This window comes from Microcaecilia unicolor, chromosome 3 (assembly GCF_901765095.1).
Source record: "Microcaecilia unicolor chromosome 3, aMicUni1.1, whole genome shotgun sequence".
NCBI classification, from domain to species: Eukaryota; Metazoa; Chordata; class Amphibia; order Gymnophiona; family Siphonopidae; genus Microcaecilia; species Microcaecilia unicolor.
The window spans coordinates 234485828-234502522 of record NC_044033.1 but is presented as its reverse complement, the minus strand read 5'-3'; the positions used below and the strand labels follow the sequence as shown (position 1 = coordinate 234502522).

The window sequence follows — 16695 nt, the reverse complement described above, 5'->3', positions numbered from 1 at the left end:
AATAAACGCAAATAAAACACAAACTAGAAAATAAAGTGATACCTTTATATTGGACTGATATGCTCATTTATTTCTTATCTGTCATTCCCATGCCCAGAGGAATGCTCCATGCACTCCAGTAGTTAGAGAGAAACAGAGTGCACGCCACAGAGATATGAGAAAATGTCAAGTCTTTATTCACTTACCAAGTCATAAAATCAGACAGTCAGTAATGGTAATGTCTATAAGACTTTTCTCATGGGAGAGTACAGGACGCAGACATGCGCAGTATCACAGCACTTCTCCACAGAAATAGGATATACATTAACTTTTATATGGATCACTTAACATTGAGTCTATGAGAGACACGTCAAAAGTCCTGCCTCTTTCTCCTTCCCCAAATGCTTTCCACAACTCATCAAGATTACTAGGTGGTCCAGATCGATTAGAATGTTTACTCTCTTGCTTCATGGTCCATTTCATCAGCACCCTTTTATCTTATTTTTGCAGGTCCAGCTAACTCTAGAAAGCTGTCTTTACGCCTCTGGCTGGAACATTGTTGCTCCCAAGTTCCTCTTTTTTGCAGAGCTGCAGAGCCAGCTTGTCACAGAATACAATTTCTGGGTCACACAGAGGTGATGCTTTTAATATCAGCAGTTAGCTTCAGACTGTCAGGATTTTGGTTCAGAGAAGGCCCAAACAGGTTCATTATTATCATATCCCCCCTTGAAGGCCTGCATAAGCAAGGGCTTCACAAACATGGATATGCGAGTTTGAAAGCATAGGGAAATGTCCCAATGTATATAACAGTCCAGTCCTGTGGCTGGAACTGTGACCTGTCTTCAGGTGCAATATGTTAGTACCCCGGTCATAGGCTGTCTTAGGTTGCGAGTGGAAAATAGGTACTCATTTTACCCGTCCTGGCCACATAACCTCCAGAGCACTAAGATGTACAAGTAGGCCAAGGGCACACAGAACAATATAGTCAGAATGTGTATCTAACGGATAATTGGAAACCGTACCTCCCTCCTTGGAACTTATATTAATTGTAATTCCCAATATTCCCCGTGGTTGCTGAGGAAAAGGACCGGATTAGCAAGAAGAAGATAAGGCATAAGCTACAATCCAAGTAATAAAAGTTTAAAACCAATAAAACATGATAAACCTAAGCATGATATATCCTGTAATAAGCATAAAATTAATATGTCTTATAACAAACTGAACCTAAAACTAATATGTCTTATAATAAACCTAAAATACACGTCATATAATAAACGTAACCTAAGTAATATGTCGTATAATAAAAGAAATTATGTATTGGTATGTAACTATTCATGGATGACAAAAAGCTTGTCCTGTAGGCCTTATTTCTTACTACTAGCAGTTATATATTTTGACAAGGTATTGAAGTACTGGATTACATATTATCCTAACAGCAGTCTTACACAACAGCATTCATGTTTTCATATTCATCACTAATGTTACGGTCTATGTCATAGAGTCCAGCTTCAGCATTGCGGTTATAATAAATATAAGTAATCCAGTCAACATTTTCATTAATAGTCACCCACCACTTGGCACACCTATAGAGTCCAGGTAAACTGCTTCATCGAATGAACCAGGAATCTCTTCCCTCTTTCGCCTGGGTTTGTTTCGGCTAGGAATAGGTTGGCTCAGGATAGGTTTGTCACCACGTTGTAGCGCAATGGCAATGGGAATTATCAATTGAACTAGGGCACATTGTCCTTGCCATTTACGGGGTAAGGTTGTATAAAGTGTTCTGTTACCGCAATACCACCACACGTCTGCTCGAGAGCGTGTGAAATCAGAAAAATCCAGATTACCACTAGATGTGATGGTGGTATTGCATGATGATAGATCTCCCACACAATAGGGGTTAGTAACCCTTTTTCTGCGGATGTGGGTTTCGAATTTAGTTCCTGGTGCAGGTGGCTTAAATCTTGTGGGTACCTTCTCACTGCCTTTGGGTATTTCAGGAAACAAAAAAACTGAGAGACAGACAAGATTGATCATTAGTTTTAGTACCATGGAGCAATTTTAACATACATACAGCTCCATTATAATCATTAAGAAAATTTAAAGGAAAAGGAACGACTAATGGTTCTGGGCAGGTAGAAACAAATACATAAACTTTTGTTAGTATATAGTACCCAATCTAACCATAGATTTAGGTCACTGTAGCCTGTCTCTATGGCAAAAGGTTTTAGAATTTTGATTTTAACATAGGTACGATCCATTTCTCTGTGGGCAACTGGTGTGACTTCTGATAATCAAGGGGGGTCTACTGTGGTATGTCATGGAGAAATAATTGTGGTAAACCAGGGAGAATTGATGGGACATATGGTATCTGTCAGTTTCTAGTCAAGTACCCCAATTAAAAACCTTATCAACAGCAGAATCTTGTTGCAATATAATATGAAAAGCAATAACAGTATTAAGGCTAGTACGGTTGTGACATAGTAACATAGTAGATGACGGCAGAAAAAGACATGCACGATCCATCCAGTCTGCCCAACAAGACAACTCATGTGTGCTACTTTTTGTGTATACCCTACTTTGATTTGTACCTATGTTCTTCAGGGCACAGACCGTATAAGTCTGCCCAGCACTATCTCCGCCTCCCAACCACCAGCCCCGCCTCCCAACCACCGGCTCTGGCACAGACCGTATAAGTCTGCCCAGCACTATCCCTGCCTCCCAACCTCCAGTTCCGCCTCCCACCACTGGCTCTGGCACAGACCGTATAAGTCTGCCCCGCACTATCTCCGCCTCCCAACCTCCAGCCCCGCCTCCCACTACTGGCTCTGCTATCCAACTATCAGTAACAAAATCATTTTAAAGATAAACAGAAAGCAATACAATACTAGTAATGTATCTTTGGTGAAGATAATATCAACAGTGCATATGAAAATGCTCCCAATTAGGAGTCCTAAAATAGTAATGGTAAAATCAAGAGTCAGTAATTCCAGGTTCTGCCCTTGAGGTGTACCCAGGAACTGTGGTCTTGTAGCTTGGCTGCTGTAGCTGACAGAGCTTCAGCTTTGAATGGATCAACGTAAACATGATTCTTTCAGGTCTTATGGGTGTAGTATTTTCTGTGGACAGGTCTGTTATTTTCAAGGCCTTGAGATTTTCTGAACAATCCAAACTATCCCCCCTTCTGTCTGGCAATTTCCTGGGAAATGTAAGATAGAGATGTTACAAAAGATTGTAAATAGTCTCAGTACAATGGGATGGGAGAGCACAAGATACAAACAGTAAAGAAATATTAAGGAACCTAGTAGAAAGATAAGAGATCGGTAAAAGTAGAAAGCTATATATATAAACATTCAGAAAAATAAAGTCCATAATATCTATGTATAAATGTCCATGTAACAGATGAATTAACAGTGGTCAGCGTGCGTTCTCAGCATCTTCTCTTTTCTGGTTTCGGGAACACGCAGTTGGCACAAAGTTGCTCTATAGTGTATACAGTCAGGGTTTCACATATGAAATGGCATGCAGCATCTGGAAGGCGTCAACGTGGAGTAAATAAGAATCTGTAACATGACTCAAAAGCATAAAATAAGTAAACAGAGCAGGGCAAAGAACAATTCAATTAATATGTGCCCAATTTCTTAACAAAATATCATTAGCACAATGCTGGTCTCCTATTTTATGTATGGTAACAAGAGTTAAGCTATTGATAAAACCATTAGTGAGGCACCTTTCAATTATGGAAAAGCTAAGTAGAAAAATAATATCACATCAATATCCAGTTACTAACATTAGACATTAAGGAAAGTTATAAACTTGTCCTGAGAAAAGTAATTAATTACTTGCATGATTGTTAAAAATAGTGCACCAAGTAATCAGGGAGGTACGTCTGTCCCATGTTTATATAAAACAAAATTGAGAAGACATAGAAAGAGAGAGAAAAGGGTAACATGCTAACTGTTTACAATGAGTTCAAATTCAGGAAATCTAAAACGGGGGGGGGGGGGGGGGGGGGGGGGGACGACAAATTTGAGGAAGAATATATGAGATGTTAATACAAGTGTGATGAGGGGTGGTACCAAAAATACTGCAGGAAGTATATGTAGGATAGACTAAAAATCAATAGTCATAACAAATATTCTTACATAGATTTAGCTTAAGAATGGCAGATTGTCTTATCTCATTACCACCAGATTTTCTCACTATTTAAAACGTAGCTAGAACTGTGTAGACAAAAGTTTCAAAATTGAATTGTAGAAAGCTTATAGGGGCTGCACAATTGTAGTATTCCTTAAATTTCAAGACATGATTTGTAAATATTTATGATTACAAACAAGCTTCTTTAATGCAGTAGATAGGCACATTTCTTTGATGGAAAAACAAATTAGGGAAAAATAAAAATTACACCAGTATAACAAAAATAAACAGTGGAAATTATGGAAATAAAGTTCCATATTTATGGTAAGAAAACTAATAATGCATAGCTAGAATAACAGAAAAAACTCAATACCTTGATTTAATGAAGAATTGAAAGAACTAAAAACAGGTCAGAATATTAGAAAGAGCATGGAGCAAGAAAAAAGATGAACACACACTCAAAGACTAGAAACAACTACAAAGAAAATACAACTACACTATCAGACAAACTAAAAGGACGTATTATAAAACCAAAATAGGACCAAACTACAAGGACACACACAAACTCTTCTCACTCGTAAACAAACTCCTAAATACTACACCAGTTACCTCTAATAACACAGACACCCCATCCGCAACCAATCTTGCGAACTACTTCAATGAAAAAATCATAAAGCTCCGACTCACGATACCTACCAACATAATTGAGTACACAAACATCCTTGAATGTTTAGACCCAAATCCTGGGGAATACCCAGCAGACCGATCATGGACCAAACTTTGACATGCTCTCGTCAGATGAAATCTCACAATGGCTCGGAAAATACGCCAAATCGCAATGCAAATTAGACATTTGTCCTACCAGCCTAATAAGATCTGCACACAAACAATTTAAAACAGACCTCACGAATCACATAAACCACAGACTTCAAAATGGTCTCTTTCCCACGAATAAAGGAAACATCTTACTCCACTACCAAAAGATGCTAAGAAAAGCACAATGGATCTAACCAACTATCGTCCAGTAGCATCTATCCTGCTCATAACCAAGCTCATGGAGGGCATAGTGACGAAACAACTCACTGAATACCTAAATAAACACTCAATTCTGCACGAGTCTCAGTCAGGATTTCGGTCAAATCACAGCACAGAAACTGTTCTAGTGTCCGCAATGAACTCATTCAAACAAGCAATTGCAACTGGCAATAACATACTCCTCCTACAATTTGACATGTCCAGTGCCTTTGACATGGTTAATCATGGAATACTATTACACATATTAGAATACTTCAGAATAGGAGGCACAGTTCTCAAATGGTTCAAAGGATTCCTGACCACAAGATCATACCAAGTAATAACGAATGAGGACAGATCACCCCCATGGATACCTGAATGTGGAGTCCCCCAAAGATCCCCCCTCTCACCAACCCTATTTAACCTAATGATGATACCTTTAGCCAAACTTCAAAAACTCAACCCCTACATATATGCAGACGATGTCACGATTTACATCCCGTTCAAACATGACTTAAATGAAATCACCAACGAGATCAACCAAAGCCTCCAAATCATGCACTCCTGGGCGGATGCATTTCAGCTAAAACTTAACGCAGAAAAAACACAATGTCTTGTACTCACCTCACAACGTAACACAAACAACTTCCCCACCATATCCACACCATACTGCTCCCTTCCTGTCTCACAAAACTTGAAAATTCTTGGAGTGACCATTGATCGAAACCTCACGCTAGATACCCACGTGAAGAACACGACGAAAAAGATGTTCCACTCCATGTGGAAACTCAAAAGAGTAAAACCTTTCTTCCCGAGATACATCTTCCATACCTTGGTTCAATCAATGGGAATAAGTCATCTGGACTACTGCAATTCATTGTACGCTGGCTGCAAAGAACAGACTATAAAAAAACTCCAAACAGCCCAGAATACTGCTGCAAGACTCATATTTGGAAAAACTAAATATGAAAGTGCAAAACCCTTAAGAGAGAAACCTCACTGGCTCCCACTTAAGGAACGCATTGAATTCAAGATCTGCACGATTGTGCACAAAATCATTCACGCAGACGCCCCAATCTACATGCTAAACCTTGTGGACCTACCTCCCAGAAACGCCATAAGATCATCCCGCAAATTTCTCAATCTGCACTTCCCCAGCTGTAAAGGACTAAAATACAAACTGATGCATGCCACCACCTTCTCTTACATAAGCACGCAGTTGTGGAACGTACTACCTACAGCCCTGAAAACTATTGACGAAACAACTAACTTTCGCAAATCTCTGAAGACATATCTCTTCAACAAGGCCTACAAAGAGAACCCATAGCCTTACTAAACTACCTCGCCAACCCACCCAGCTATGAAAGTCCACCTTCTATACTTACCCGCCTATCACTTTCCTTTTTCTTCCCATACTTAATCTCTGTTCATTACTAATTGTATCTGATATCCTGGAATGACAATGTCATAACAAAACTCTGTAAGCCACATTGAGCCTGCAAATAGGTGGGAAAATGTGGGTTACAAGTGCAATAAATAAATAAAGAAGGTTAGGGCACCAGTAGGTGGAGCACAGTTTCAACATTTATACTTAATCAATAGAAATAAAACAAAATAAAACATGAAAAAGAAAATAAGGTGATACCTTTTTTACTGGACATAACTTAGTACATTTCTTGATTAGCTTTCGAAGGCAACCTAATCAAGCTAATCAAGAAATGTACTAAGTTATGTCCAATAAAAAAGGTATCATCTTATTTTCTTTTTCATGTTTTATTTCTATTGATTACCTTTAAAAGTGGACAAACACGGCTACCACACCTCTCTACTCAACATTTATACTAAAAGAAATAGTTTAACATGGCAGCTGTTAATAATAACCATGAAAAAATCTTTGTTCAGGGGCAGTATAAAACATTTTCATTCGAGGTACATGATGAACCGAACATATTAAGTGCTGCTATTGCCAGAAGTCAGCAGGATTTTAGGAAATCCTGTGGTGAGAGACTGCATCAGAAAAGTTGAAATTTAACAACAACATTAGTAAAGAATTTCCCTATAATACTGCACTAAAACCAAAGGATATAAGTACAAATCTTATCAGTATATGTACATGACAATGTATACGACAACAAAAGTGGCTCTTCAAAATGATCTGCCCCATGCAAGCTAGAAATCAAAAATATTAGTGTAATTTTAAATATAAAGTGCAAGGGCACTGTCTTAGTGGAGGTGCACCGCAGGATATAAATTGCAAAGAAATAGTCTTAGTAATTGAGTTCAGGATTCCGAGTCTGTTATACCGATAAGAGTCAAGTGTAGTGAAACCAGTGGCGTAGCTACGTGGGGCCTGGGCCCCCTCAGATTTGGCCCTGGGCCCATTCCCCGGCGTCGCCAACCCTCCCCCATCGCCATTGAGTACCTGTGCTGGCGGGGGTCCCCAATCCCCGCCAGCCGAAGTTCTGTGTCTTCAGCCCGTCTCTGGGCCAGCGCGTTGCTGCAGCCTGCAGCAGCTGATCTGATTCTGCAAGCAGGAAGCCGATTCTCTTTGTATGGTATGAATCATTCTGACGTCCTGCACGTAGGAACGTGCAGGACGTCAGGATGATTCATACCACGCAAAGAGAATCGGCTTCCCGCTTGCAGAATCAGATCAGCTGCTACAGCAGTCTGCAGCAACGCGCCGACCCAGAGACGGGCTGGAGTCTTCAGTGAAGACACAGAACTTCGGCTGGTGGGGATTGGGGATCCACATCAGCACAGGTACTCGACAGTGACGAGGGAGGGTTGGCGACGCCGGGGGAGGGGTCAAAGATGGCGGCGGCGGGAGGGGGGGGTCAAAAATGGCGGCAGGGAGATGTGCCTCCTCACCTTGGGCTCTGGCCCCCCCTCCCGCCGAAGTCTGGCTATGCTCCTGAGTGAAACAGAAATGGATTTACAGTCCCTGAACATAAAGCAGGGGAGTTATGCCCATCTATAGCAAAGGAGCCCAGGCTATCTATTTCAGGAAGCAAGAAACAGGAAATTGATAATGAAACTGCTTTCTTGTCTGTCCAGGACAAGGAAGCTTTCTCCGTTACAGTTAAGAGAAAAAGTTTCAAACTTCCTGAACGGGTCTAGCCATATACATAACATAGAATATAAACTCTTCTTTTTTTTTTTTAATGCTGCGAAACATCAAGTACTTCCACTTTTTTTTTTTCAGTGTGAACAAAATTACATAACAGACAAACACTTTAGTTATTGAGAGAACTTTCTTCACTGTAACTTAAATAATTTCCCCGTAATACAGTTTCTATAAGAAATACAAACACAAATACATTCCCCAAATCATGAAATTTAGTAGCTCCATATTCAAACTCACAGAGCACAAATACACACTGTAAGCCTTAGCAAAATACAATGACAACGTTAGACAATAGAATGCCAGCACAAGACATAGTCAGCCGACAGTTCGTCCTTAATCTGACCATAGTTAACAGAAGACATATATATATATATATATATATATATATATATATATATATATATATATATATATATATATAAATAGGACACTGTCTGCAAACATAAAAGGTTCACGGCATCTGTAGGAAATTTTTATATGTATGACCTTTGAATAAGCATATTATATACAATTACATATAATAAATTACTAAAATATTGTGCTAATGTTAGAAGTACTTTTTATGTGCACAAATAACTATGGAATAACTATCCCAAAGGCAGAAAAAATATTGTTTAAACGCTCCATCTAGACTCTGTATCTCTGCAGCTGATCAGAATCCAGATGTGCATATAGTTAAGTTCCAAAAACGCAAAAGAGTATAACTTTACTTTCTGCCATTGGTCTAGCTATATCATTACCTCACACAGGTACATGGAAAAATTTAACATTCTCAAAACAAAGTAGTAAAATCCTTAGCAAAAATGTGGTTCCTTTGTAATCATGCACTAAGTGTAAAGAGAAGGGAATAACCTTTAGCTCGGGGCAAGAAAAAGAACAAATATTATAATCAGATAAATTCAAAGAGCGGTGGACTGTACCTAATCCGTCCACCAATTAGTGTCTGCAGGGTCAGGTGCACTGTACTCAGGTGGGGGTTTGGGTGGGGCCGTGGCCTTCAATGGTAGTGATAGGAAGCATTTAAGCTTGGCTATGCAGTCACTGAAGTTCTGTTGCAGGCATGAAAGTGCCTGGTCAGTATTTTGAAAAGCACCAACGGCGGCAACTTCTGCTTGCCGTAAAGCACAAAGGGTATCTTTTTCAGCCTGTTCAAGTCTTTCCACGGCAAGGGACGAATCCGCTTGCGCCTGCGTGGAATTAACTGGGTGGGTACCCGGGAGTGGATCATCAAAAGGTGTGAGCGTAGGGGGTAGGGAATTAACAGGGTGAGTGACAGGGAGTGACACATCGAAAGATGTGAGTACAGGGGGTGCGTCCCAGAGCGGACTGGGCTTCATTGGTGACAGATCCACTATTCCCTTAATCTGGACCCTTATTCCACCTCTTATGCCATTTTTGACAAATTGCTGTCAGTTCTTTTTTTCTCTCCGGGGAAAAATCTTAGCACAGTATCTAGGGGTTTGGCCATTCTAAACAAGGTAGTACAGTTCAACCAATAAAAAGTCAGTACTTACCAGCTATCGTGCAACCACTGCAGTAGTGCGATCAGAACTGAACGGCTATCCGGTACTCCTGCGATCAAGTCCGGAAGCTGATTTCCCGTGGCCTTATCCAGGGGTCTCTCAGCCAACCCTGGACCTTCAACCAAAATTCTGCAAGGGGGTGCAGCTATCTTTCCATCGTCATGGAAATCAACTTATACTCCCCTCCATTAACACCGTCAATTTAAAGGGTGTCAGCAGATCAACTATTTTTTATAACAGCCACGGGTTTGCATTGTTCGCAGCCAGTGGTGTGCTGGTAAATTTTTAACAACAGGCTCTCTCCCCCATCCACCTCTGCGCCCCCCATCCACCTCTGCGCGGCGCCTCCCCTCCCACACACACACAAATTGCAGAGCTGGCTATTCCCAAGAAGAGAGTTAGCTGGTAAAGTATTAACAACATGTAATTTTATTATACATTATTGGTACAAAGGACCTCTGTAGCAACCAATTTACAAACAATATCAAAAAAATACAATATTCTTTATTGTAAATTCCAAATGGCCAATTGATTTTCACACAATGCTTTGGTTGATTTTTGCCGCACTCTTGTATCTGTAGCCAATCTATGTTTGCTATTCATCCAAGATTTAACAAATGGAGTTGCATCCCAATCTGCTAACTCTTTTCCCAATAAATTTAATGACATTAAATGTGAGATATGATTTACTGTCAGACTATTTCTCACCATTAAACTGAAACCTCTTTCAGCTTCAGCACTACTGACTGCAATAGTGCTAGCTATTTTTCTAGCTTCCTGGATAGTTGAAGGAACTGGAACATCTTTTGATTCTAGATTACTGTCTACAAAATCTCGAAAATCATTCAAGTCAATGTCATACTTTAAAATTTCATTTAAATGACACAATTTCTCTTCACCAGCTATCCATGGTGAAGTTAATTCTTCATAAGGCCAAGTAGATGGTTCTAGCACATCAAAACAGTCAATATTAACAACGCTTTCATCATTGTTTCTGTCTGGTAAAAGACGTAAGTTCATGTGTTGAATTACATTTTCTAATAACACATTCCTTGGAAGAGCAATGAATTTACTACTTTTAGTAAATGGAATATCTTTTTTTTTTTTTACTTTTAGAAGTCTTTATTGAGCAGAATAAACATAAAACATAATATGCTATACACGGCTCTAAACATCGTATTCCAAGTGAGCCAACCAGAACCACGAACGAAGTACAATGAAAATACCTTATAGAATCGTCAGACCCCCAATACCACGTAAATGGAATATCTTTAAACTTTTCTGACTTAATCAAATCCTCAATTTGAGATTCATGCTTTCCAGCGCCAATCCTTACATTTTCTAAAGCTCTTATGGTACATTTGATCAATTTGTGTGCTTTTTGGATGTTAGTTGATCTTGACTGCAATGAAGTTGAAAGTAATGAAAATTCCTTAAGAATATCAATCATTAAAGCAAGGTCTTGCAAGAAATTTATGTTAGCCAAGCTGCTGGGGTGTCTCTACCTAAAAGAAGCAAAAGCTACATAACTGCTATTTATTCTATTTGGAGGGATCTTAAAATTGGATTGGGCAATACTTATAACCATTTTCTCTTTCTTTGAACCACAGAGAGGAACAAATGTGAACTACAGAGAAGAGAAGATGTGAAGAAGAAAGAACTAGAGAGAAGAAAAATGTGAAGAACAAATGGGAACTACAGAGCAGAAAAGATGTGAAGAAATGTGAACTACAAAGAAGATTTGTGTTTTGTCCACTTCACAAGCACGAGACCCTGCTGCTGTTCTGTGACACATGTGACACGCTGACCTGTCGGGACTGTCAGCTGCAATCACACAAGGATCTCAAGTACGTTCCTGGATGATGCAGTAAAGAATAAAAGTAAGATCTTGGCGGGTCTGGTGAAACGCTTAAAGTCAGCTGTTGCAGCTGTGAGCCACCTGATGCACAAGCAGGTGCGGCGGCACCGAAACACGGCCCGTGTCGGGTCTTTCTTCAAGCAAAGTTCACCATTAAAAGTTTTTTATATGAAAAAACTGTGTTCCCTTTTGTTTTTAAAGGCCCTTTGTGCTGTTTTTTTGCTTGCTTTGCTCAGGACCATTACTAGCAGCGTGTTTCTACACTTTAATCTCAGCCCAATTTTATAAATGTCTTTGTTTGCATCTTCAACAGACATATGCTCCCTGAATCATTTGGCTTAGTGCTGCCTCAGTAGGGAGCTCACATAGAGCTGAAATTAGGGAATTGCTGGGCTACTTAGAGTGGTTCCTTATAGGGCAGGGGTGGGCAAGCTCAGTCCTGGTACATGCAAATAGATCTCATGCATATTCTTTGGGGAAATCTTGTAAACGTGACTGGGTTGCGCCCCTCGAGGACCAAGGTTGCCCACACCTGCTATACAGGAAAGGCAAAGGCCTGGGCTGCTGCAATGATTGTGATGCAGGTAGTATTGTAAGCTGACTGGGAGAGGGATATAAATAACAGCTGCACCCTCCAGTTGGGTGAATGTTTGAAGTAGGAGTTGAGAAGTATGACAAGAGACATGGAGTTATTAGAAGACATAAAAGAGGAGGAGTTGATGAAATTGGAGGCAGTGGAATTGAAAGGGAAACATGAGGAGAAAGCAGAGTTGGAAGAGATCATGGAGAAGGAATTGGAGGGCATCTGAAAATAGCTGAAAAGCAGAAGGAAGGCATTTTGTCTTTTAAAGTAGGTATTTTTCTCCTTGTTTATTTTAAGCTCGCTTGCTCTTGTTCACCACTAGCAGCAGTGAAACACCGGTGCCCACCTGTGACCTGAGCCTGGAGCTTTTGCTGTGACCCAACTTCCTGTGTACGCATGGGCGGGGGCCATCTGAGAAAAGGTTTCCAGTCCCCCAGTCCCGCCCCCCACCCAGCCCCTTGTTGACAAGGTATGTTTTTAAACATTTTCTTTTATTTCAAATAAAGCAAATCAAGCAAAACTTGTATACAAAAATTTGGGTTTAAAAAGCAAAACCATGTGCACGTAAGGACTAGAAAAATGAATTAAAACGAATCCCCCTTAATATGTAATACTTGGTAGCAATAATGAAACAGTGATTGAATATTCAGATAGCAAGCAGCCTGTGCCAACAGATTTATTTTCCACTGAACATCATTAACTTTGTATGAACTTGGCTACTAATAGTGTGCTGAACTAGACAATGTTGGCACATTTAGCCACACCCTGCACAATACCAGAAAAACAGAACATTGCTATACATTGCAAAATAAGAAAGCAGATGTAAATTCTCAAATTGGACATATTCCAAACACTAAAATGAAAATAAAACGATATTTTTCTACCTTTGTTGTCTTGTGACTTTGTTTTTCTGATCATGTTGGTCCCAGTCTCTGGTTCTGCTGCTATCTGCTCATTTAACTCCACTTTCAGGGCTTCCTTTCCATTTATTTTTTTTTACTTTCCTCCTTTCTTCTTCATTTCTTGCCCTACATCCATAGGTAAAAGCTGAGTCCTCCGTGGACTTGACTGGAGGACGTATAGAGTGGATCCAGCTTTTGCCTATTTTCTCCAGCCACGTGCAGTTTTTCTCCTCTTTTCCCATTCCGTCAGTATGCATTTCTTTCCTCTTTCTTCCCTCCCCTCTATCCATATGCATCTCCTTCCTGTCTTCCCTCAACTTCATCAAAGTCCAGCATTTCTCCTGCCCTCTCCTCCATCCATCCATCCATAGCCTCTCTCCCCACCCATCCATGTCCAGCAATTCTCCTCTGCCCTCCCCTCCCATCTATGTCCAGCGATTCTCCTTTGTCCCCCTGTCCTCCCCTCTCATCCACATTCAGTGATTTTCCGCTGTCCCCTGCCCTCCCATCCATGTCCAGCATTGCTTCTCTCCCATCCCCTCCATCCATGTGCATCTCCTTCCTGTCTTCCCTCACCTCCATCCATGTCAAGCATTTCTCCTGCCCTCCCCTCCATCCATCCATGTCCAGCAACTCTCCTCTCTCCCCTACCCTCCCCACCCATCCATGTCCAGCGATTCTCCTTGCCCCCTGTCCTCCCCTCTCATCCACATCCTGATTCTCCTCTGTCCCCTGCCCTCCCCTCCCACCCCATCCCTGTCCATCGATTCTTGTGTGCCCTCCCCTCCATGTCCAGTGACTCGCCCCAGCCCCCAACTTATCCCCCTTTTCAGCCTCCGAGTTTCAGTTCCCAGCCCTAGCCCCACCTGTGCCCTCAGTTTTGCACCACAGCCCTCCTTTCCTTCCAGCCGCCCTGCGTTTAAAAAGTCGTAGTGGCGGCTGCAGTGGCAGCAAAAAAGCAGGCTTGCCTCTCCTTTAAGCCTTCTCCTTCTCTCTCAGCATGCACTGTGTTGCCTTCGTGGAAACTGGAAATTGCATCAGTGCATGCTGAGAGAGAAGGGGAAGGCTTAAAGGAGAGGCGAGCCTGCTTTTTCGCTGCCGGTGCAGCCGCCACTACGACTTTTTAAACACAGGGCGGATGGAAGGAAAAGCTCCTGTCACCCCTGCCTAAGACCAGCCCTGTATGTTATCACTGCTGCTACTGCTGGAGACTGAGACTGATTTTAAAGGAAAGGGAGGGGAGGAGGTTGAGAGAGAAGATATGGACCACGGGCAGCAGTAGAGGGAGAAAATAACGAACTCAAGTGGGGGTCTGAGAAGGCGAGATGCCAAACAAGATAGGGATACTGGACCTAGTGAGACTGGGAGGGCTAGACAGGCATTGGGCTAGACCCCTGGGAGGTCCAGGTAAAAGACTAATGTTCAAAATTTCTCAAAGCATTGTTCTGTTTTGACTGCCACTGCTGCTGTCAATATGTCGTAAGCCCCCACACTGCCATGTGCTGTTGTCACTGCCACGAATCCCTGCACTGCCATGGTCTGTCCTTTGAGAAACTCAAGCCCCGGTGGTGATATCTATTGTCTGGTTCCTCCCCAAGGATTTTTCTCTAACATCTTTGTTAGCATCAATTGTGGCATGCCCCTGTGGTGAAGTCATAGGGGTGTGACTTGCAGCGGGCTTTCTCCACTGGCTATATGTCTTGCTGTCCTCTATGTTTGTCTGTTTTTGGGTTGTTGTTTGTTTGCCTATATCATGGCAGTTACTTTTAGTTAAAGGTGGTCCTGGGGGGTGGAAACACCCAAAAGCTCTTTAAAGGGATGAATAAACACGTGGACAAAGGTGAGCTAGTTAATATTGTGTTTTTGGATTTTCACAAGGCATTTCACATGAATGACTCCTGGGGAAATTTGAAAGTCATAGGATAGGAGGCAGTATCCTACTGTCAATTAAGAACTAGTTAAAATATAGAAAACAAGACAGTAGGGTTGAGTGGTCAATATATTTAATGAAGAAGGGTAAATTGTGGGTTTCCCTAGGGGTCTGTGCTGGGACTGCTGCTTTTTATTTTAATAAATGATCTGGAAACTTAAATTCCCAATCCTTTTAACCAAAGTAACGGTTTTTCTCCCCAGAAATTGAATACAACCAAGGTTGCTCCACAGGAGAACAATCTTTTTTTTTTTAAGTTTAATTCAAAGCTCTGCTAGCAAAAAGAGCTAAATCTGATCTCACGGTGTTTTTTGACATCACTTCCCATCACGTGACCCCATAAAAGATAGCGAATAGTATTGAAAATAGGAAGTGACGCAATGTAGTGGGGTGGGGCAGGGCAAGGGCAGTGTGTGGGCATGGCTTGAGCATGTCTTCACTTCTGATTGGCTGAGAACCCAGAAGTGGGCATATCATCTGTCAAAATAAATTAATTTTGACAAATGCAAATGATGTACACTAATAAACAGGGATTTGTCATGTGGTTGGGTGGGAGGAAATAGCAGAAAAGGGGGTTTACTGATGATTTTATTCACCGTTAGGGTCTACAATTTGCTGGTTGTCAGTTTTTATACTTATCCAATGTGTGAATCATTTCAGACATATATACTTCAAATGCTCATAAGGTGTTGGGTTGGGGGGTGAGGGAAATGGTGTGGGTGGGAGTATAAAAGGTATGAATTGTACTGTTGCAATGTTTTCTGCTTTATGTTTAACTTGTATTTTTGTATCACTGTTATTTTGGTGCTCATTTATACCATGACAATTTTTTGTTCAATAAATAGTTAAATATTAAAGATTGTTCTCCAAGGGGGCGGGCACTCGAGCGCTAGCTGAGAATGGTTATGTGAGTGAAGAGCTCTATCAAGATCCCCTATAAACTTCATATTACAATAATTACCATGCATCTATCTAATATGGATATTGTTGTCCAGCAAGAGGTGCCTCAGCTGTGAAGATAATGCTGTGGCCACAACTTACTGTACTGAGTGCACAGAGTGGCTGTGTGAGACTTGCGTAGAGGCCCACCACAGAGTGAAGTACACCAAGGATCACATAGTCAGAGTTACAGGTGCATCAAAATCAAAGGAGGGAGAGAGTTCTGTGTTTTGTCCACTTCACAAGCATGAGACCCTGCGCATCAAGTTTCAGTGGGATTCGGATGTGTGGACAAAGCACGCAGAGAGTATTGGAATCTAAAGTACAAGACAATCTACGCTTCTTCCTTTTCGTTCATCAGCCCGCACTCCTGGAATGCTTTGCCGAGACTACTGAAAGAGACATTGGATCACCCAACATTTAAAATATTACTAAAGACTTATTTGTTTAGTAAAGCTTATCCCAAATATCTCATTACTTTTAATCCCCAATTTCCGTTTTGACTGATTTCCCGTTTTTTGCCTTATGTCTGCTTCCCTTTTGTTGCTCCTGTTTTCCCATCCGTATTCTCCTATTTAGCTGCTTCAGTTACTGTATTTGTTAATTTTCTTTAATTATTATATCCTGCTGTAACAGTGCAATCCGCTTAAGTGCAGGGGTCTGGGACCGAAAAAATACATGCAGTTAACAGGAGCGTGCACTTAAC

The 16695-nt window shown here is 41.1% G+C and overlaps 1 long non-coding RNA gene across 1 annotated transcript; it reads left to right on the top strand.

The window, feature by feature from the left end:
• Positions 1–6640: 6640 nt before the first annotated feature.
• On the top strand, positions 6641–16379 carry LOC115466382. The gene is made up of 3 exons (XR_003941541.1): positions 6641–6654; positions 10793–10797; positions 16298–16379. It is a non-coding gene; the product is annotated as an uncharacterized LOC115466382 (long non-coding RNA).
• Positions 16380–16695: the final 316 nt, after the last annotated feature.